Source organism: Polypterus senegalus, chromosome 7 (assembly GCF_016835505.1).
Source record: "Polypterus senegalus isolate Bchr_013 chromosome 7, ASM1683550v1, whole genome shotgun sequence".
Classification (NCBI taxonomy): domain Eukaryota; kingdom Metazoa; phylum Chordata; class Cladistia; order Polypteriformes; family Polypteridae; genus Polypterus; species Polypterus senegalus.
In genome coordinates, this window is record NC_053160.1 from 10,358,062 (window position 1) to 10,382,469 (window position 24,408).

The following is a 24,408-nucleotide window of genomic DNA, read 5'->3' on the forward strand; positions in this document are numbered from 1 at the left end:
GTGAGGCGGAGTTGCATCCCCCATCCCCTCACTTCCCACGTAATTGACCTCCTGCCCATATAAGACCGTCCGTCAACAGCAATCCAAGCTGTGAGAAAACAGTAAAAAGGAGGCATGTCAGGCGTTGTAGTACATTTTCTGATGCAGCTAGATGGAAACAACTTCGTGACGCTGCCGCCAAATACTCGCAGAAAAATCCACAAGTTAATAGATACGCTGTCGCTAAATACTCGCAGGCTAATCCACAAGTTCACAGAGACACTGTCGTTAAATATTCACAGGCAAATCCAAAAGTTAATACCGGGAATGCCTTTTAAACATCTTAGATTCACGAGTAGCGATTTGGGTGGTGAGATGTCTATCGAGGTGATCACCATCGATCAAAGAACTGTCACTTACCGAGTGGTTTCCATGCCCGGAGATGGCACCTACCTTTTCCATTCTCTTTGTTACATATTGCACGGCCATCTCAGGCTCACTCTTGATTTCCGGAGGAACATTGTGTCTTATGTATTGAATGACTGGGACAGGTTCAAGGTGTGGACTGATGACGGTACAGGAGATAATTAGACTACACAGGAGCACTAGAAGAGTGAAATGCTTAAGCCCTTCACCTATGCTTCTTCATGTGAGTTGATGGCTGCCGCTGAATTGTTCGGTTGTCGCTTTCAAGTGTACCGAAATGGCCAAATATTTTACACCTTTCGACAACCGCCAATGCCTCTTAAACATCTTAGATTGACAGGTGACGATTTCAGTAGTGGACACTTTGATGTTTATGAATGTTTAAACTCTCAAAAGCTGGATGTGAAGTTATCGATGAAACTGGTTGTATGCTTACAATGCTTGACAGATGCCGAATGTCACTTCAACACAACAAGTCCTACAAATACTGTTGTAATTGAAACAAACCATGAAACTCAAACCGATTATGACAGCAGCAATCCAAGCTGCGAGAAAACAGTAAAAAGGAGGCGTGCTACATTTTCTGATGCAGCTAGACGGATACAACTTTGTGACGCTGCCGCCAAATACTTGCAGAAAAATCCACAAGTTCATAGAGACACTGTCGCTAAATATTCGCAGGCAAATCCACAAGTTCATAGAGACACTGTCGCTAAATATTCGCAGGCAAATCCACAAGTTAATAGACACCCTGTCGCTAAATATTCGCAGGCAAATCCACAAGTTAATAGACACCCTGTCGCTAAATATTCGCAGGCAAATCCACAAGTTAATAGACACCCTGTCGCTAAATATTCGCAGGCAAATCCACAACTTAATACCGGGAATGCCTGTTAAACATCTTAGATTCACGAGTAGCGATTTGGGTAGTGAACACTTCGATGAATGAAACCTGTTATCTTTACAACGGTTGACAAACACGGAATATAACTTGAACACAACACATCCTCCAAATACGAACCTGATTGAAAGAAATAATGATAATCAAATCCTTGATGACAGCAACACTCATAACAGTCACAAAACAATTACATTGACAATCATGTTACGTTATTTTTAAGATGTTCTTTAACACACTACTGTACTTCTCCGCTGCAAAGCGCGGGTATTTTGCTGTCCTTAATAATTCCTTCCATTAATTTTACTGTGATGCATGTTAAGCTCACTGACCTACAGTTGTTTGGATCTGCCCTGTCACCCTTTTTATATAATGGGAGGATATTTGCAATTTTCCAGTCCCTCAAAATTTCCGCAGTGTGCAGCAACTTCCTAAAAATATGTGTCAAAGGTTTATATCTGTACTCACTAACCTCCTTAAGAACATAAGGATAAATATTATCTGGTCCTGGTGATTTGTTTGATTTCATCTTATTTAATCTGAGCAGCTCTTCTTCCTCTACAATTTCTAAATCCCTCAGTACCTCCTTAGTAGTCCCTGTTACCACAAAGAGGTTATCCACTTCTTCTGTGAAGACCTCAGAAATTGTGAGTTTAGATCATCTGCCATTTCTCTCTCTGTATTTTTTAATTCCCCCTTTAGTATTCCTGATGCCCTTCACCTCCTCCTTGATTGTTCTTTTATAACTAAAATACTGAAAGAATCTCTTTGGGTCATCAATCATGAGAAAAAGTCGATACTAACATTAAATAGAAATTTGGATCTTGCTTGTGTTAAGATTATTTCAGCCACAGATTAGACATTTGCAGATCTTTTTTATTATTTGCACAATCAACTATCAAGTGTTATCTTAATATCCAGCCTACCTGATCTGCATTGTTGTCTTTTGTTTTTAATGTTGTCTTTCAGATGGGATCGACATTGTGCAATATGAACGGAAATGTGATACAGAATCTAACCAATCTATGTCCATAAACTATGGATTTTTTAGAAAGACGGTGTTTAAGGAGTTTTGCAATGAAGACTTGTGTAACACTAAAAACCTAACACGTGAGTAAGAAACGAAGTAAACATTTGTAGATCAAAAGAAGATCCAGTTCAAAGCTAGCATTTTGTTTATTTAAGGTTTGCATTGCTCTTCATAAAAATGGAATATATTCAAACTTAAATACAAAATACATAAAAACTAAATAATAACAATGTTAAAATGTACATAAAAACAAAAAACACATGAAAAGTAATAATTATTAGAACACTCTAGACGAGAACAGGCCATTTGGCCCACCATAGCTCACCAGTCCTGTTCACTTATTTCTTTCAAAAAAACATCAAGTCAAGTTTTGAAAGTCCTTAACATCTCACTGTCTACCACACTACTTGGTCACTTATTCCAAGTGTCTGTCGTTCTTTGTGTAAAGAAAAACTTCCTGATGTTTGTGTGAAATTTCCCCTTAACAAGTTTCCAACTGTGTCCCTGTGTTCTTGATGAACTCATTTTAAAATAACAGCCTCGGTCCACTGGACTAATTCCCTTCATCATTTTAAACACTTCAATCAGGTCTCCTCTTAATCTCCTTTAAAGGCTCAGCTCTTTTAATCTTTCCTCCTAACTCAACCTTGTAGTCCCTGAATCAGCCTAGTTGCTCTTCTCTGGACCTTCTCTTGTGCTGTTATGTCCTTTTTGTATCCTGGAGACCCAAACTGCACCCAGTACTCCAGATGAGGCCTCACCAGTGCGTTATAAAGCTTGAGCAGAACCTCCTGTGACTTGTACTCCACACATCAAGGCGCTATATAACCTGACATTCTGTTTGCCTTCTTAATGGCTTCTGAACACGGGCAGTTGATGCTGCAAGTCCACTACGACTACTAAGTCCTTCTTTATGAACTCATTTTAAAGTCCCAGTCTTGATCCAGTGGTCTAATTTAAACACTTCAGTCAAGTCTCCTCTTAGCCTCCTTAAGACTCAGCTCTTTTAATCTTTCCTCATAATTCACCCCCTGTAGCCCTCAATCAGCCTAGTTGCTCTTCTCTGGACCTTCTCTAGTGCTGTTATGTCCTTTATGTAGCCTGGAGACCAAAACTGCACCCAGTACTCCGGATGAGGCCTCACCAGTGTGTTATAAAGCTTGAGCGGAACGTCCTTGGACTTGTACTCCACACATCAGGGCGCTATATAGAACATTAGAACACTCTGGATGAGAACAGGCCATTCAGCTCAACAAAGTTTGCCAGTCCTCTCCTCTTATTTCTTTCAAAAAAACATCAAGTTGAGTTTTGAGAGTCCATAACGTCTTACTGTCTACCACACTATTTGGGCGCTTATTCCAAGTGTCTATCGTTCTTTGTGTAAAGAAAAACTTCCTGATGTTTATGTGAAATTTCCCTTTAACAAGTTTCCAACTGTGTCCCCGTGTTCTTGATGAACTCATTGTAAAATAACAGCCTCGGTCCACTGGACTAATTCACTTCATCATTTTAAACACTTCAGTCAGGTCTCCTCTTAATCTCTTTAAGGCTCAGCTCTTTTAATCTTTCCTCATCACTCATCCCCTGTAGCCCCTGAATCAGCCTAGTTGCTCTTCTCTGGACCTTTTCTTGTGCTGCTATGTCCTTTTTGTAGTCTGGAGACCAAAACTGCACCCAGTACTCCAGATGAGGCCTCACCAGTGTGTTATAAAGGTTGAGCAGAACCTCCTGTGACTTGTACTACACACATCAAGGCGCTATATAACCTGATATTCTAAAAAAAATAACAATAAAACAGAAGACAAAGAAAAGCAGGGAACAACCCTGGCGAGCTTTGTTGGGCTGAATGGCCTGTTCTCGTCTAGAGTGTTCAAATGTTTTAACCCCTGGCTTTAACATAACAGCCTCAAAGATTGTTAGGCTCACAGTGTTCACAATTTCATGTAATGGGACATGTGGAAGTCACTAAGCCTTGCGCTGTGGTAACCTACAATAACACAAGGGGTACGTCGATGAGGCCCTGACAGTTTACCTTCTCATATGCAAGCAACGGGAAACATTTGATAACATAAGAGCGTAAAGAAACACGATTCTGCTGTGCTGATTGTGATGTCGGGCAGTAAATTGGTGACTGCTTCAAAACATGTCACCTTAGGCACGTGCACTAAATCTGCACCAGCACAGCAGTGGACACTCCACAGACCTTTTCTATTGCATTTGTGTTGATCTTTTGGTGTTAATATTTTTCTGTTTCACTGTAACAAAGGCGCTATACCAGTGCCTGACCCAACACAGACAGACGCAGGAGGCACACTGATGAAATAGGTAAATGTTTTATTTTTCTTTTCTTCTGCCTGTTGCTAACACCTTCCCCGTTCCCACAGTCCCAACACAAGCACAATACCACACAATATTTTTATCCTTGTCTTTTTCTCCTCCACTCCTCCTCAGCAGGCTTCCTCCTCCCGACTCTGGCCCTCGGAGTAATGTGCTGCTGGCTCCGTTTATTACGTACCCAGTAGTGCTCCAGGTGCTTTGATTGATTAATGTCAATGTCAACTTTATTTATATAGCACATTTAAAACAACATAGGAATGCTGTGGCCAAAGTGCTTTACAATAATAGAATTAAAGATAAACATACAATTAACATCCATCCATTTTCCAACCCGTTGAATCCAAACACAGGGTCACGGGGGTCTGCTGGAGCCAATCCCAGCCAACATAGGGCGCAAGGCAGGAGGGAGCCAACCCACCGCCGGACACACACCAAGCACACACTAGGGACAATTTAGAATCGCCAATCCACCTAACCTGCATGTCTTTGGACTGTGGGAGGAAACCCACGCAGACACGGGGAGAACATGCAAACTCCATGCAGCAGCACTACCACTGCGCCACTGTGCCGCCCCTGCAATTGGCATGAATAACATCCATCGATCCATCCATTGTCTAACCCGCTGAATCCGAATACAGGGTCTGCTGGATCCAATCCCAGCCAACACAGGGCACAAGGCAGGAACCAATCCTGGGCAGGGTGCCAACCCACCACAGGTGAATAACATAAATAGAAATAAAAAAATGAACATAAATAAAATAAATAATAAATAGGAGTAATGTTACATAATCACAATGAGGAAGCCATCAGTGTTACTGAAGGTCACGGAATACAAGTGAATAGAAACGAGTCTTTTTTTTTTATTACAATCCATACAAAGCAATCAAGATTTTACAAAAAGAAAAATTGAGTTAAGAACAGATCGATCCCCACCCCTGAGAGAGAGAGCAAGCCAAATAACGTTAAATTTAAGGCTTGTAAACATACCTAATTTAAAAAAAAAATTCTCTGTGCTTTCTGAACTTATTTTAAAATATTACTGATTAGATCCTGCCATGTTTTGAAAAAAGTCTGTACGGATCCTCTAACTGAGTATTTGATTTTTTCCAATTTCAAATAATATAACACATCAGTTTCCCACTGACTTAAAAGAGGAGAGTTTGGGTTCTTCCAGTTTATCAGAATGAGTCTGCGTGCCAACAGTGTAGTGAATGCCATCACAATTTGTTTGTCCTTCTCCACTTTAAACCCCTCTGGAAGAACACCAAACACAGCTGTTAATGGGTTAGGAGGGATTGTGAGTCCAAGGCTGTCTGAGAGGTAATTAAAAATTTTTGTCCAGAATAATGTTAATTTGGTGCAGGCCCAGAACATGTGACCTGTTGAGGCTGGGACTTGAAGAAATGAGTCTTTAATCTCGTTCTGAATTGTCGACGACTCCTTTATGTGACGAGGTCAAGAGTTCCACAGGCGAGGAGCAGCAGCTGCACAAGTCCTGTCTGTCCCCCTTAGTTTGACACTCGGTACGAGGACAACAAGAGACAACTGACCAGAAGATCTAAGCACTCTAGATGGCTGGTGTAAAACACACAATTCAGATAAATAGTCAGGAGCGAGCCCATGTAAAGATTTAAAAACTAGCAACAAGATTTTAAAATCAATTCAAAAACTGACAGGCAGCCAGTGTAAAGAAGCTAATATTGGAGAAACAGAATCAGACTTTCTTGCCCCAACCAGAAAGCGAGCTGCAGCATTCTGGACCAACTGTAACCTGCGTATCACGGATTTGCTAATCCCAGAATACAGCGAGTTGCAGTAATCGAGGCGAGAGAAGATAAAAGCGTGAGTAGCTTTCTCAAGATCCCTAGAAGATAAAAAAAGGCTCGATCTTACCTAATAGACGAAGCTGGAAAAATTAACTCTTGACTACAGAATTAACTTGTTTCTCAAAAGAGAGGTTACTGTCAAAGATAACACTAAGACTGCAGACTTGAGGTTTGCAAAAGACAGAGAAAGAGCCGAGAAGTCCAAGACCAATTTGGGCTTTAGCTGATGGACCCACTATAAGCATATTTTGATTCAGATTAATAAAATTATTAGCCATCCAGGATCTTAGTTCAGAAAGACAGTTGTGCAGTTGATTCATTGCAGAGTTACAGACGGGAATATAAACCTGAGTATCATCAGCATAACAGTGTAAAGAAATGTGAAATTTCCTAAAAATAGCTCCAATAGGGTGAAGGTATATAGAGAATAAAATAGGACCCAAAATGGATCCCTGAGGAACACCACATTTAAGAGCAGCAGCAGACGAAAAAGAGGAATTTAAAGTCACTGAAAGTGTCTACCAGTTAGATATGACCTGAACCAGTTAAGAGCAGCCCCTTTAAGCCCAGCAAGATTTTCAAGCCATAAGAGCAATATCTCATGGTCAATAGTGTCAGAGGCAGCGGACAGGTCAAGGAGGACAAGGACTGCAGTGCCACCTGAGTCAGTAATAATAGAGATGTCATTGAATACTTTCAGGAGGGCCGTCTCAACACCATGACAAGGCCTAAAGCCAGATTGGTAGATCTTAAATAAATTATTGGAGTTAAGGTGATCAGCCAATTGATTATAAATAATTCTTTCTAATATTTGATTACTCATTTCTGGCAGCAGTTGCGGGTGTGGTGGAAAAACTGCCCATAATGGCTCAGCAGATCCTGCTGCAGCATACTCTAGCGGCGCCTGAGGATCCCAACAGGTCTGCACCAAACTCCAAGGCACCGCTGCAGCCCAGGAGGTGGGTGGGTTTTCTGGTTTTTGCCATCTAGGATCCTGGGGAGGTAATCTACTGGCCATGCTTGCTCCCCTGGTCCTCCCAGCGTGGAGGCGTCCCGGCTGGGCAAGGGCCCCGGCCGCATGCTACAGCATGTAATACCAATTTTTCTTGTTGAAAAAAATGCAGTGTTTCTTGCACCTTTTTCTGGGGGGGAACATAACACTAAGAAAATTAAGAAGTCTTTTTTCAGTTGCTCAATGTTAAAAATTGTCAAAGTGAAATCCATGGTGATTCAAGGTTGTCTTTACAACATAATGTGCCTTTTTTTATAGGGACTGAATGTTAAGGTTCGTTTTACCATCTACGAAAAATTTCCAAACTTCGCCCCCTATTAACCATCCCAGATGCAGAGAAACTTGTCCATGCCTTTATCTCCTCAAGGCTGGACTACTGCAATGGACTTTTTGCGGGAATTCATACCAAGGACATACAAAAGCTTCAATATATCCAAAATAGTGCTGCAAGAATCCTACTCAGAGTAAGGAAATTCAAACATATTACTCCCATCCTCAAATCACTTCATTGGCTCCCTGTTTCCTTCCGGATTGAGTACAAAATTCTTCTACTGACCCACAGATGTATCTACGGCCAGGCACCTTCTTACCTTCAAGATCTGATTCCCTTACAAACTTCCAATCGGATCCTCAGATCATCTGGCAGCATGCAGCTTCAGACTCCCCTTACTAAGCTCCGTACTATGTGAGGGGTCGAGCTTTTTGCTCTGCTGCCCCACAGCTCTGGAATCAGCTCCCTGTTGAACTGAGAACTACACAAAACCTGGACACTTTTTTAAAGCAAATTTGAAGACTTTTTTATTTAGGAAAGCATATAACTGCTGAGATTGTAAATTTAATCTAATCTTTGTGGTTATTGCTCTTGTTGTAGCACTGAGATTTTGTCAATGAAAAGTGCGTTATAAATAAAATCTATTATTATTTATTATTATTATTATTATTAAGGGTTGTGGCAAACGTCTGGTATGCCTCCTTATTTATTGCTCAGGGCATTATCTCCCCGAGATCGCTAAGTGGCAGCCTTTCTGGGTTGCTACAGCACTGCAGCCCTGTTGGGTTCTGGGAGTGGCGCTAGGGGGTGCTGCAGGGACTCCTGAGCCCTACGTCATGGGGCTCCCACCTCACCCAAAAGTGCTTCCACTCCATGCTGACAGGGCAACAGAAGTACTCCCGGTTGCAACATGTAAGGATCCAGCAGCCACCGCTCCAAGAGCCAAAGTAGGGAGGGGGAAGACAAAGCTTGCTGGAGGAAAGAGGAAGCGGAGAGAGAGAGAGAGAAAGAAAGTGGAAGAGAAGCCAAAGACAAAGCATTGATGGTGGTTATTTGTGCTTAGTTGTGTTTATTGCACTGTGCTTGCTGGTGGGAAACGTTTAAGGAAGCATTTCCCACAAAATGAAACCCTTGTGTGCTGTGCTGGCCTTGTGCCTTGTGTCTGTCTGTGTTGGGTTTGGGGAGCTGCAGCGCCCCCTTTAGGCCACAGGGAACTCTGTTGTGCTTTCAGAAAGGAAATTAATCACATCATACAAAAAGGCAACCTGAAACTCATTACCTTCTCCATATTTTATGATTGCAGTTCCCCAGAAAAATGGCCTAAAATGCCATTCTGCATCGTGTGATCCCTCTGAAATTTTGGAATGTACTGGTACTGAAGATCGTTGCTTCAAAGTTGATGGTAAGTGAAACTGCGCTGGTTTTGGTGTCTCTTATGTGTACACAAATCAGACGAAGTCATTTTTTTGCTGTTAAATCCTCTCTGGCTACATGATGCCCTCAAAAAATAGACGGTGTGCCCTTTCTGAAGTTCTAGTCTCAGTTCCTAGAAACAGTCGACACACTCCGGATCACAGACCCATATAATTTACTCCTTGTAAACACTACCACATGGACTTCTCATTGGACCCCTTCCTCTCCACTTTGTACCCCCCCAAAACTCTTTGGTCACATGTTCTTCATGCTCAGTTTCTGTTTGACTCCAGCCTCCTCTCTCTGTTTGTCTGTTTTTTTTCTGCTTTTCCACATCCAGCCATCTCCTCACATCTTCTTCTTCTTCCCTTCTCTCATCTCCATCAGAGCTTTTTCCATGGAACGATTGCTATTGAACTAATCCTGGCCTAAACTCTGCCTCTCTTTATTGGAAAGGTAGCTTTAAAACTTAGGAGTAGGCGGACTTGCAGTTCATTGTACTCGCCGTGGTGTATCAGTTGGAACACATGAACTAATCCAACCTTTGCAGGAACTTTGCTTTATCTCTTTTAGGGCTGATGTCGACTTTTGTCGACACAAGGGGTTGAGGACAGATATCGGGGCAGAGGGCGAAAGAAAGCTGTAAATGTTGATAAAACTCACCGTTACATTATAGGTAGACCCTCTTTGCTTGAAGGACCGTTAGACTTGTTGACCTGACATTGAAACCCTGCATGTGTATGAGTAGCGTAGAGTAAGCAACGTCTAGAATGGCATCGATGTCGGGCGAGAGAGCGAAGCAAATGTACAAAGCAAAATACTCTGTGCCTATTATTTTTTCCATTCTTTATTTTTTGCGTATTATTGCTGAATCGGACTCTGACTTATCGAGCTCCGATTTCAATACAAGTGATCTGGAGATCGAAAACAAAAGTCAGGTGACTGCATCAGCTGATCGTAGTGCGGGACATGCTCATGCAGCTGACGCGCCCACAAAAACGTTTACCCTGGGAGGACTACACAGACATCGATCTACGGGACTGGACTTCACCAAACGACGCGCCCTGCTGGTGGACACTACAGATTAGCAGCCACTCGACTACTTCAAGCTGTTGTTTTACCAGAAAGTGCCTTTCAGCTTATGAGTGATGGGACAAACACGAATGTAATAAGTATGTGAATACGCATACTGTAGGGGCTCCTGGAACATAAAATGGAGTGACAACAGTCAGTATTTTACGTTGATTTAAGCGTGAAACCATTGCTTTTTAGAAAACTGAGTTTTTTGGAAAAATATTCAGCCCTGAGACAAAAGGTAAAAAAAAATAATAATAATTAGCACAAAAGAGTTAATGGTGAAATACCAGAAATACACATGAGGTAGAACAACTGTACAGGTAGGTTTAGGTAGGCGAGTGTGTGGTTCTAACAAGGCAAACAACAAAATAGAACACATCTCTCTATTATATAAAAAAAATCCTGCGACATGGCAAGTCTCACGAGACGAGACTTTGACCGTGAGATTTTTTCAAGTCCCGCCCTCCTCTCGACCGTATTCAACCACGCCCACGGTCCTCTCACCTCTCATTGGTGTGAATGCTTTGGTCAGACACAGTTCCTGCTCTCTCAGCTCTTATAAATTTTAATGTTTTCCTCACTTTAAGTTCCCAATTAAAGAAGACGTATTATGTCCAAGTCTTAGTGAAGAATTTCATCACGATGGGTTATGAACAGAAAAAATGAGTACACGGGCAATCCTAGCACCGAGAAACGATGAAGTGAAATGAATTAACGGCAAAAATGACGATCGGTTACACTGCAAATTGGTTAAATGCGTATCAATAGACTGTGCGGAAACAGTTGGTGGTGATGATGGTGCGGAAGATGAAATCATCAACTTACAATATCACAAAGAATGTCTACAACCATTAACACTGTCCGGTCTTCCACCGCACGAACTACTGTAGAAAGTTACAGTTACCTTACTGTATCCATCCATCCATCCATTTTCTAACCCGCTGAATCCGAATACAGGGTCACGGGGGTCTGCTGGAGCCAATCCCAGCCAACACAGGGCACAAGGCAGGAACCAATCCTGGGCAGGGTGCCAACCCACTGCAGGACACACACAAACACACACTAGGGCCAATTTAGGATCGCCAATCCGCCTAACCTGCATGTCTTCGGACTGTGGGAGGAAACCCACGCAGATGCGGGGAGAACATGCAAACTCCACGCAGGGAAGACCCGGGAAGCGAACCCAAACGGGTCTCCTAACTGCGAGGCAGCAGCGCCACCACTGCGCCACCGTGCCGCCCCCCTTACTGTATCCAAGAAAGGTAATGTAGTACATCTTCAGGGGATAACATTATATACCAAAGGAGATCTTGATGTGCCATTCACATTAAAACATTAACAGTTTCCCGTTAGAGTCACTTTTGCAAAGACAATTAACAAATCACAGAGCCAAACATTTGAAAAAGTTGTTTTATTTCATAGAGAGAAAGAAACGATATTCACTCATGGGTGTTGCGTTGTCACGATGGAAGTTGAAAATTGAAGTTGATGAAAATTCAATGCAATATTGCCAAAATTTTAATTAAAAAAAAAACGCTTTTAGCTGAAGTTTAACAGTCAAAATGTAAGTTTAAAAAGTATTTTTGCGTGCTAATTTCAAAGCCAAACAGAACGAACGAAATCATATTACGCAACATAAAAAATTACATAATTCGCTTTCAAAAAAGCAAAAGCGTGAACTCATTTTTCAGCGTCTTGCCAAGTTATAAGGGGTCTAACTTTTGCTAGTTTTCTTAAGTGAAAAAATTCAAATTATTATGTTTTACTCTTTTAATATGGTTCATTACTCGCTGTAAAGTAAACTAGTTCTGTTATGCATATGTAACAATTCCCATGAAAATTAGGTGGATTGGCGGTTCTAAATTGGCCCTAGTGTGTGCTTGGTGTGTGGGTGTGTTTGTGTGTGTCCTGCGGTGGGTTGGCACCCTGCCCAGGATTGGTTCCTGCCTTGTGCCCTGTGTTGGCTGGGATTGGCTCCAGCAGACCCCCGTGACCCTGTATTCGGATTCAGCGGGTTAGAAAATGGATGGATGGATAACAATCTGTTGTACATCTGCATCCCCATACGTGAGCGGCAGAACCGCAAAGAGGCTGATGCGTAGCGCAGGCCAAGGGGTTGGCGAGTAATGCGAGCAGGGGGCAAATTTTGTTTCACTTTGCAATACTGAAAATGTCCAATAGATGGCACTGTAGCTACACACTTTCAACTAACTTTCAAGTTATTTGCAATTACAACCTCAATGTGTCAGCTTAACAGGTTTATATCCATACTAATACACATGACTTAAAGATTTAATGCAATATTCCAATAATTTACAGGATGAGTCGACATTTAAACAGAGTGCAAACATCCTCTATTTTACTGAATAAAATTGACAGTATTTACGGTAATAATAATAAACACTAAGTGATATAAAATATGAACATGATTTTTACATGACTATTAACAACAGCATTTATTTCTATCGCACGTTTTCATATAAATGACGTTACTCAAAGTGCTTTACAAGATGAAGAAAGAAAAATATAAAAATAAGATTAGGCAATGCCATGTAACAAAATATAAAGTAAGGTCCGATGGCCAGGGAGGACAGAAAAACCAAAAAACTCCAGCGGGCTGGAGAAAAACAAACAAAATCTGCAGGGGCTCCAAGGCCACAAGACCAGCCAGCCCACCACTGGGCATTCTACCTAACATAAATGATCTCAATCAGACCTCATGGTGTTCAGGCTCCACGTGGAAGAATTAGATGATGCTGGTCATGTGGACCTCTGGCCTTCAATACATCACGGTGCTTTGATCAGGTGGTGGTGGCACAGATTGGCACCACAAAAAACTGGAAAAAGAACAGCAGAGAAAGTAGAGTTTAGTACAGATTGTGGAGCCATGATGAAAACAATAATTCAATGCATATACAGAATATCAGGGTTACACTAAAATGAAGCTATGAGAAAGCCATGTTAAAGTAATGAGTTTTCAGCCATTTTTAAAGCGCTCCACTGTATTAGCCTGGTGAATTTCTATCGGTCAGCTATTCCAGATTCGAGGTGCATAACAGCAGAAGGCCACCCCTCACCACTTCTTGTAAGTTTTGCGCTTGGAATTACAAGCAGACCCTCATTTGAAGATCTAAGGTTAAGATTTGGAGTGTAAGGTGACAGGCATTCCACAATATAAAATGAAGTGAGATTATTTAAGGCTTTGTAAACCATAAGCAGAATTATAAAGTCACTAATAAATGACACAGGTAACCAGTGTAGTGACATTAGAACTGGTGTGATGTACTCAGATTTTCTTTTCCTACTTAGGATACTATCAGCCTCATTCTGCACTCGTTGTAATCGATTGATGTCTTTTTTGGGTGGTCCTGAGAGGAGTGCATTACAGTAATCTAGTCAACTAAAAGCGTGAACTCATTTTTCAGCGTCTTGCCAAGTTATAAGGGGTCTAACTTTTGCTAGTTTTCTTAAGTGAAAAAATGCTGTCCTGGTAATCTGATTAATATGTGATTTAAAACTTAGGTCAGAGCCAATAATTACCTCTAAATTCTTTACCTCTGTATTGACTTTTAAGTCTAATGGATCAAGTTTATTTCTAATACCCTCACCATTTCCATTTTTGTCAATCTCTAGCATTTCTGTTTTCTCCTTATTTAGCTTGAGAAAATTACTACTCATCCATTCAGAAACACAAGTAAGACATTGAGGTCAGTGAGCCAAGAGAGTTAGAGAGTTCAGAACAGTTTCCTCTCTAACGTGTAACACTTTACTTGTAAACATGTACATAAGAACTTTCATTAACTTACATTCGGTCAACAAACGCACAAACTTAAAACTTTCTTTAGCGTCTCCAGTAGTTTTGGCTTTCACGTGGTACGCCTCTCAAACTCATGTGCTCACTGCACACTCTGATGCCCTTCACGTGACTGGGTCTCAACACCTGACACACTACAATTAATGACAGCTGCCTCTCATCACTCCTTCTCTGACTAAAAAAAATTATTGTCCTCTTTCTTTTCTACATTTAAACAGCCTTAGTTCATCCCTTTCTGCACTCACGGGGTTGTGGTTTGTTGGGCAGCAGGTATAGTCGGGATATTTAGATCTGTTCTGATCTGATCTGTTTGTTTTTTACACATGGTACTAGCTGTGCTGTCTGTCTAAGATGGGTTGAAATCTAAGTAATCAAAGTACACCTCAGTGTTATCATTTGCAGTGCACCATGCAATGTGTATGTCTCTGTTATATGCCATTTGATATAAAATTCAAGTTAATATTTGTGATGCACTATCTGTTGGAATGACAAATGTTATGTTATGCATATGCTTCCATTATATGCCATTTAATATGGGATTTATAAAATTAGTGTTTAAATTTATGATGTGCCATCTGTTGCAATGCAATGCATATGTCTCTCTCGTATGTTATCTGATATGGGATCCATAGGAGCAGTTTTGATGCCTGTGATGCGCCATCTGTTGGAATGACAAATGCAATGCATACATTTCTTATATGCCATTTGGTATGGGATTCATAAAAGCAGTGTTGACGTGTATGATGCATCATCTGTTGGAATGACAAATACAATGCATTTTACACATACAACAAATATTTGAGATGCACCATAGTAACTGAATAGACACACAGACAGATACATACACACGTATCCTTTTATTAAGGTGGATTGTTTGGTTAAATTTTGTTTGATGGAGCCTCGGGCGAGAGCGAAGGGCTGGTACATCCCACCCAAGCCAGCATTCTGCAGCAACTTAACCCTATCTATCTATCTATCTATCTATCTATCTATCTATCTATCTATCTATCTATCTATCTATCTATCTATCTATCTATCTATCTATCTATCTATCTATCTATTCTAGTGCCTTTCATATCTATCTATCTATCTATCTATCTATCTATCTATCTATCTATCTATCTATCTATCTATCTATCTATCTATCTATCTATCATATAGTGCCTATCTGATATAAAATGTTCAATAAATTAGTAATCGATTAAGACACAAAAATGAATCTTTCACCAGCTGTGGCCATGCATTACTTAGATGAGTAACCCAATGTTTGTGATGACACCACTGTCTTTTAAGTGCCTTGTACTGTCTAATATAACAACTGGTATATATTTTTTTATTGTTATTTTTTTTACTTTTAGATGAGTATATCATGCCACGAGGATGTGCTTCAAATAACATGTGTAATCCACCACCTGGTAGATTTAATTTCTCCTGTTGTGAAGGAAGCTTTTGCAATGGTGTAAATTCATTTAGACACCTTGGACAACAGCTCTTCACCATCTTGATTTCCACTGGAGTGGTCCGCGCCTTCAACTAGTGTTAATGTGATAATTTCAAGATGATCAAGTTACGTGAACATTGCTAGAACAAATAAAGTTCTATCTATCTATCTATCTATCTATCTATCTATCTATCTATCTATCTATCTATCTATCTATCTATCTATCTATCTATCTATCTATCTATCTATCTATCTATCTACTGTGGCAGAGGGCCAGGACCCACGCCCTACCGGGACGCCCCTTTGGCCCTTTATCCGGAGGAGCAGCCATGGGATGCACACTACATCCCCCGGAACACTCGGTGGCAGCCCCCCTGGGTTGCATTGTGGCCACAGTTGTGTTACACCGGAGCTCATCCCTGTTGGGCTGCTTGTCAACCGCCAAGGGGAGCTGCACGGCTTCCTGAGCCCGTCAGGGCTGTGATACAGCCACACCCGGAAGTGCAGCCTAATTTAGGTCAATTATCACCTGGAGCAGTTCTGGGTTGGCTATAAGAGAAGCCGACACCCACCACTCAAGGAGCCAGAGTCGGGAGGGGGGAGACAAAGCTGGCAAGAGGAGTGGAGGAAAGAAGAGTGTTTTGTTTTGGTGTTTCTGTTTGTGCTTTTTGGACTGTGTGGTGTCTGTGGGTACGGGGAAGACGTAGCCCACAGACGAAGAAAATAAAACATTTATTTGTTTTTATTAGCGTGCCTCCGATGTCTGTCTGTTGGGTCCAGCGCCAATATAACACCTTGACACACTATCTATCTATCTATCTATCTTTATATAGTGTGTTTCATATCTATCTATCTATCTATCTATTATATAGTGTGTTTCATATCTATCTATCTATCTATCTATCTATCTATCTATCTATCTATCTATTGTGAACGCCACCCGGGCACAGACAGGCGGACATGTTGTTTTCAAACCACCACACGTTTATTACACAGAATATTTACAATAATTTGGTCACAAAGACCCCAGTTCATTGGTCACACAGACCCAGTCACGTGCACAAACCCCAAAACACACAAAGTCCTGGCCACAATGCCTTTCTTCGGGCCGCCTCCACTCTCCACTGCTTCGTCCTCCTTCCACCCGACTCCAGCCCTGAATGAAGGGAGGCGGCGCCTTTTATAGCTGACCCGGATGAGCACCTGGTGTTCCCGGCATACCTTCGTTGGCCACGCCCAGCGTGGCGGAAGTGCCGCTGTCCTCCCGGCTGCTCTCCGGGCGCCGTCATAAATCTTCCCCCCAGCACTTCCTGGTGTGGCAGGAGTGCTGGGGAAACAAGTCCCCAAGGCATTGGGGCGCCTCCTGGCGGTGACCACGGGCTCCTACAGGGAAGGGCTTCCATGCCCTTGACCCGTGGCCCCCAAAGCAACCCGGAAGACAAACCCCACGTGATCCAGGCAGGGCTCTGACCCTCTTCCGGTCCCTCCTGGCGTCCCGGCCGGGTCATGGCCCCTGGCATCCCTGACACTATCTATCTATCTATCTATCTTTATATAGTGTGTTTCATATCTATCTATCTATCTATCTATCTATCTATCTATCTATCTATCTATCTATCTATCTATCTTTATATAGTGTGTTTCATATCTATCTATCTATCTATCTATCTATCTATCTATCTATCTATCTATCTATCTATCTATCTATCTATCTATCTATCTATCTATCTTTAGATAGTTAGCAATAAAAAGTATTCACCACCTTGGAAGTTTTCACGTTGTATTGTTATACAACATTCAGTCACAGTGAATTGATTTTGATTTTTTGTCACTAAGAAGGACAATTGTCAGTGTCCAGATGTGTGAAGCTGATAAACACCTGGTGTACTCATCTTCAAGGCTGCCATGGCTACCATCTACTAAATGTTGACCTGATTTGTGCTTTCTGATTGTCTTTTCATGGAGTTTCATCTTCCACATTCAAGGGTGCATTTAGACCCCAATCAGCTGGTACTCAGATAGGTGACCGCTATTGAACTGATAGTGAGACTTCTAAAGCCAATTGGCTGCACTAGTGAGATTTTAGAAGTGTTATATTAAAGGGGGTGAATACTGATGTGATTAATTAATTAATTAGTGTTCTATATTTACAAGTAATATAGACCACTGTGCAGAAATCTGTTTTCCCTTTAACATTAAATTGTCTTCCACTGGATATCAGTGTTAAAACAAAAATTAATCCAATGAGATTCAATGTTGTATTGCAGTAAAATGTGAAAATGGATGACACTGTATATTTTCCGCCCTGCGGTTGACTGGCGCCCTGCCCGGGGTTTGTTTCCTGCCTTGCGCCCTGTGTTGGCTGGGATTGGCTCCAGCAGACCCCCGTGACCCTGTAGTTAGGATGTAGCGGGTTGGATAATGGATGGATGGATAGTGTGGTAGACTGTAAGGCTTTAGGGACTTTCAAAACTCAACTTGATGTGTTTTTGGAAGAAATAAGTGGATAGGACTGGCGAGCTTTGTTGGGCTGAATGGTCTGTTCTCGTCTAGAATGTCCTAATGTTCTAATGCAGGGGTCCTCAATCACGGTCCTGGAGGGCCGCAGTGGCTGCAGGTTTTTGCTCCAACCCAATTGCTTAATAAGAAGCACTTATTGCACAAGTGACACTTCTGCTTCACTTTAGACGTCTCGCTCGCTAAGATTTTGAACCCTTATTGCTTATTTTAGTCTTAAACTGCTGTATTCTTGGTGTTTAATTGCTCTTAATTAGCAATAACATGCAAGTCACAAAAGAGACCAGCATTTTTTTCATTTACACCTGTGTGTATTTATCATGCACTATTGGGTTAAATTAAATACTTGGAAGAAAAGTGAAGGACTGAGAATTGCTCATCTGTTTAGCCTTTAAATCATTTGGATGATATCCTTAGAAAGGGGAAGAAAATCTAGGATATGAGAAAGACCTGACATAGCAGCGTTAAAGCGCTAACAAGCCATGAAATTAAATTATTGGCAAGAATTGCTTTCTAATTAAGCAACCAGGATAGAACAAAAACCTGCGGCCCTCCAGGACTGTGATTGAGGACCCCTGTTCTAATGTAAAGTCACAGAGCTGGGTCAATGACTGCTAAGGTGCATGGACTGTAAAAGTCGTCAATGCTCTGCTGATTCCTTAGCTGAAGAGTTCCAAACTTCCACTGGCATTAATGTAAGCAGCGAGAGCTTCATGGAGTGGGTTTCCATGACCAAGCAGATGCATGCATGCAAGCCTCACATCACCAACTGCAATGCCAAGTGCTGGACAGAGTGGTGTAAAGAAAGCCCACCGCCACTGGACTCGACCCTTTAGTTAGGATATAGCAGGTTGGATAATGGATGTATATTTTCCCTGCGGTGGGTTGGCACCCTACCCTGGATTGGTTCCTGCCTTGTGCCCTGTGTTGGCTGGGCAGACCCCCGTGACCCTGTGTTCGGATTCAGCGGGTTGGAAAATGGATGGATGGATGTATATTTTCCACTAGTAAATGAATGAATGTATTAACAGACCCATGACTGAGACAGAGCTTTCTGACACTCGGCAGAACGTTTCACTCCAGAATGTTTTGATGGTCTTTGGATATCATTGTTCCCTGAACAGACTGTCAGACACCCTGTGCCATATGTAGCAAAGCAGCCCCAAAACATTAGCGAGCCTCCTCCATGTTTCTTTTCTTTGAAAGCTTCATTTTGTCGTCTGTGGACAAAGAGCTAATGTGACTTACCAAAAAGCTCCAGTTTGATCTCATCTGTCCAAAGGACATTCTCCCAGAAGTCATTGTGGCTTGTCAATATGCATTTTAGCAAATTCCAGGTTGGCTTTTTTATGAGGAGTCCTCCTGGGTCTTTCTTTTATTGAGCCCACTGAGTGATGGATGGTGCGATCAGACACTGATGGGCCTCAACTTTGGAGTTCAGCTTGTCCTTGGCTTTGTGTCTGCCATTCTCACTGTCCTTCTGCCCATTCTGGGGTTGACTTCCTGTTACAGCCGTGTCCAGGGAGGTTATCTACAGTCCCATGGACCTTCAAATTCTTCATAATTCTTCCCTACAGATTTTATTTTTTTATTTTTTATTTTTTCTCCAGCCGTCTGGAGTTTTTTTTGTTTTTTCTGTCCCCCCTGGCCATTGAACCTTACTCTTATTCGATGTTAATGTTGATTTATTTTGTTTTATAATTGTGTCTTTCATTTTTCTATTCTTTAATATGTAAAGCACTTTGAGCTACTGTTTGTATGAAAATGTGCTATAGAAATAAATGTTGTTGTTGTTGATAATATTTACAACTGTTGTCACAGGAACATCACGCTGCTTGGAGATGGTGGTCTGCTAGCCTTGCCCTTTCACGTGCTTGTCTATTATTTTCTATCTGATCTCCTACTTTGCTTTCTCTGCTCCATGTTCAGTGTGGGACACACGAGGACATCAAACAGCAGAGTGACGACTTCTATCCATTTCAATCGGCTGAATGGCTGACTGCACAATTGGTGACATGTGTGATACGAATTCAAGAAAACGGCGAGTTTGAAAAATCACTCGAATCCAATTATTGAGGATCTTTTCTAGGGGACCCAACAAATGTGCCCAGGCCATTTTTAGAAGATCTTTGCAGAATAAGCAACACTTGATCTCTTGTCACACTTGCTTTGCTGACGTCTCAGCGTCATGCAGGTACACAGGGACAGCGGCTTTTCTTTTCGGCACTTTTCAGCAGGCATGCAGCACTTTGTCAATGAGCTGCAAGGGGACCAACACCTGCGTCTGTATCCGTACAGATTCCTGAAGGTATCATTTGTGAACGATCAGCCTCGACACAGACAGACACAGGACACGCAGAAGTCCAAAAGCACACACGTTTATTGTACTTACAGTCCTTTGCACCACACACGGTGCCCAAACTGCAAACAATGCTCACTTTTCTTTTCTTCTTTTCTCTCAGTCCTCTCTTTTCTTGCCGTCTCCTTCCTCCCTTCGCAAGCTCTGTCCTCTGCCTCCCAACTCCAGCAATCCAAATGGCGTGAGGCGGCCCCTTTTATAGTTCACCCGGATGTGCTCCAGGTGCTCACTGACGCTCTTCCTGCAGTGGAAGTGCTGCAGTCCAGGGCTCAGGAATTGTCATGGCGCCCCCTGGCGGTGACCACGGGTCCCAACAGGGTTGAGCTTCTCGATGCAATCCATGGGGGCCGCCCTCTTGCACTCCGGGGGAGATATTACTCCTCTCCCGATCCTTCCCTTTCTCCAGGCGTCCCGGTGGGGCATGGTTCCCGGTCATCTGCCACACGTTAATCTTGCACATGTTTTATTGCCTTAAAATAGCAATGTCAATAGCAAGCCCTGCTCCTTGGTATTTCTTTTAAAGTCTGTGTGCGTGTGTTCTGCCATTTAAGGCTGGTATCACTTGTGGCATAAACCAGGAAATACAAAAAGTGCTGACCATAGACTTGAAAGTGGAAAAGAAATCTGAAGTCCAACCTAAAGTGCTGCAGTTGAGCAATGTCTAGGCTTAGGGCCCGAATCAGCTGTGCCACTCACTGTGTCCTTCCTAATTGCTTTATGGCATTTAATGGAGTCCAGGAAAAGCTGCTGTCTGCATGTTGGCAAATGCAAAGTCATTAAACAGGCTGGACCTTAATGCCGTGTAATCCTCACCACAAAACGAAAGGAGCAGAGGCCTGCCTGTCTGCCTGCCACTAAAGAAATCCTTCAACAGCCATGTGAAAAAGTAAGTACACCCCCCTGGGTAACATATTGCAAACAGTAGACCTTGTGGCCTATGGCCGGCTTGTCATCCCGGCCAATACCCCCAAGCCGCCAGATGGAGCTCTCCCTGCAGCATGGAGGTGCCCCAGACACCAGCAGGGAATCATGGACAATGGTGTTTTCCTCTACAGCCCTGCTGGATACCACAGGAGCCAACTAGAGTTTTGTCGTTCACGAACGAATCGATTCTTTTGAGCGGCTCATAAACATGAGCGATGGGGCAGTGGCGGCTTGGGGAGCCGTTCTTTCTGTCGTTCTTTTTTTCCTATGCGTGTTTCACACAGATGCACACAAATTAGTCTTGCGGAGGGGGGGGTGGGGCAGACCCAGGTCGGGGTGGGGCGGACCCACACAGGGGGAGGGGTGTACCCAGCAGGGGTGCGAGAATCGAGCCCCTGTTTACCCCAGGCTTAGCAAGCTGATGGCCAAGAAGCTTTGTGTTGTGGCGACATCAGTTCCCTCTGAGAGAATATTCGCGAATACCGGACAGATGATCTCAGAGAGGAGAAGTCGCCTTAAGCCCATAAAGGTCAGAGCTCTTGTCTTCCTTAATGCAAATTTGCCCAAGAACAAGAAAGAGGCAGAAAAAGCCGAGTGGGTTACTGTGATCAAACCTATTAAAGAAGTTGTTCATTTGGTTTGCTCTCTCCACGTCTACCTCGATGGCGGCACCCTGCTTCGAGCTGCAGCCAGTGATAAACTTCATCCCATCCCATACTTCCTTCATACTGTTGTTCTGCAACTTCTGCTCCAGCTTTCTCCTGTACTGCTCTTTCGCCGCCCTGAGCTGGACTCGGAGTTCCTTCTGCACGCACTTCAGCTCATGCTTATCACCGCCTTTAAAAGCCCTTTTCTTCTGGTTCAAAAGGCCCTTGATGTCACTTGTAATCCATGGCTTGTTGTTAGCATAGCAGCATACTGTTCTTACTGGAACTACAATGTCCATACAGAAGTTGATGTAATCAGTTGTGCATTCAACAGCCTCTTTAATGTTCTCACTATGTGATCTCAGCAATATATCCCAGTCTGTAGTTCCAAAGCAGTCTCTCAGAGCCTGCTCTGCCTCAGGGGACCACTTCCTGAATGAGCGTGTGGTTGTAGGTAGTGCCCTCACTCTTGGTTTGTATTGAGGCTGAAGCAGAACCAGGTTATGATCTGCTTTCCCAAGTGCAGGCAGTGGGGTGGCGCTGTATGCGTCTTTACTGTTTGAATATAGTAGGTCAAAAGTCCTGTTTCCCCGAGTGTTACAATCCACATACTGGGAGAAGGCAGGTAATGTTTTATCCAGCGTTACATGGTTAAAGTCTCCAGCGATTAGCACAAGTGCCTCAGGGTGCTGCGTTTGTAACTTAGCAACTATATATATATATATATATATATATATATATATATATATATATATAGATAGATAGATAGATAGATAGATAGATAGATAGATAGATAATGTCAGAGATGTACGGGGACACTGCCCGGCCGGGACGCCTGGACAATACTTCTCCTCGGCCACGAGAGGGCAGCCGCCCGGGTCTATTTGGGGGCCACAGAGACGGAGCTGGGATGCCCGTGTGAGGATGTGGCCACCGCCAGGGGGCGCCCGGTCAGTTGGGGAGTCCTGGATGGCAACATTTTCGCCATACCAGGAAGTGCTCCCGGAAATGGTTTTAAGACGACCCGGAGTGCTTCCGGGGGCTTTCCTGACACTTCCGCCACACCAGGAAGTGACGTCAAGGGGAGCACCTGGGACTTATCCGGGTCCTGATAAAAGGAGCCGCCTCCTTCCAGACGGAGAGCCAGAGTTGGGAGGAAGGAGACGAAGCTTGTGAGGAGGAGGAGGTCCAAGAGAAAGAGAGAGAAAGAGGGAAAGAAGAAAAGAACGAAGAAGAAGAAAGGAAAGAGTTGATGAGAGAAGGCATTGTGGTGCAGTAAAGGAAAAATAAATAGCGTGTTTCATACATCCTGGTGTCGGTCTGTCTGTCTTGGGGGTACGGTTTCCACAATAGATACTTTATTAATCCCAAGGGGAAATTCACATAATCCAGCAGCAGTATACTGATACAAAGAAACAATATTAAATTAAATAATAATAAAAATGAAAAGAATTAAAATAAAATTAATGTTCGCATTTACTCCCCCGGGTGGAATTGAAGAGTCGCATAGTGTGGGGGAGGAACGATCTCCTCAGTCTGTCAGTGGAGCAGGACAGTGACACAAGTCTGTCACTGAAGCTACTCCTCTGCCTGGAGATGACACTGTTAAGTGGATGCAGTGGATTCTTCATGATTGACAGGAGTTTGCTTAGTGCTTGTTGCTCTGCCACAGATGTTAAACTGTCCAACTTTAATCCTACAATGGAGCCTGCCTTCTTAACAAGTTTGTCCAGGCGTGAGGCGTCTTTCATCTTTATGCTGCCACCCCAGCACACCACCGTGTAGAAGAGGGCACTCGCCACAACCGTCTGGTAGAACATCTGCAGCATCTTACTGCAGATGTTGAAGGATGCCAACCTTCTCAGAAAGTATAGTCTGCTTTGACCTTTCTTACATAGAGCATCAGTATTGGCAGTCCAGTCCAATTTGTCATCCAGCTGCACTCCCAGATATTTATAGGTCTGCACCCTCTACACAGTCACCTCTGATGATCACAGGGTCCATGAGGGGCCTGGGCCTCCTAAAATCCACCACCAGCTCCTTGGTCTTGCTGGTGTTAAGGTGTAAGTGGTTTGAGTCGCACCATTTAACAAAGTCTATGATTAACTTTCTGTACTCCTCCTCCTGCCCACTCCTGATGCAGCCCACAATAGCAGTGTCATCAGCGAACTTTTGCACGTGGCAGGACTCCGAGTCATATTGGAAGTCTGATGTATTTAGATTGAACAGGACCGGAGAGAGTCCAGTCCCCTGCGGCCCTCCTGTGTTGCTGACCACAATGTCAGACCTGCAGTTCCCAAGACGCACATATTGAGGTCTGTCTGTAAGATAGTCCACAATCCATAGCACAAGGTGTGAATCTACTCCCATCTCAGTCAGTTTATCTCTAAGGAGCAGAGGTTGGATGGTGTTGAAGGCGCTAGAGATAGTAGTGTAG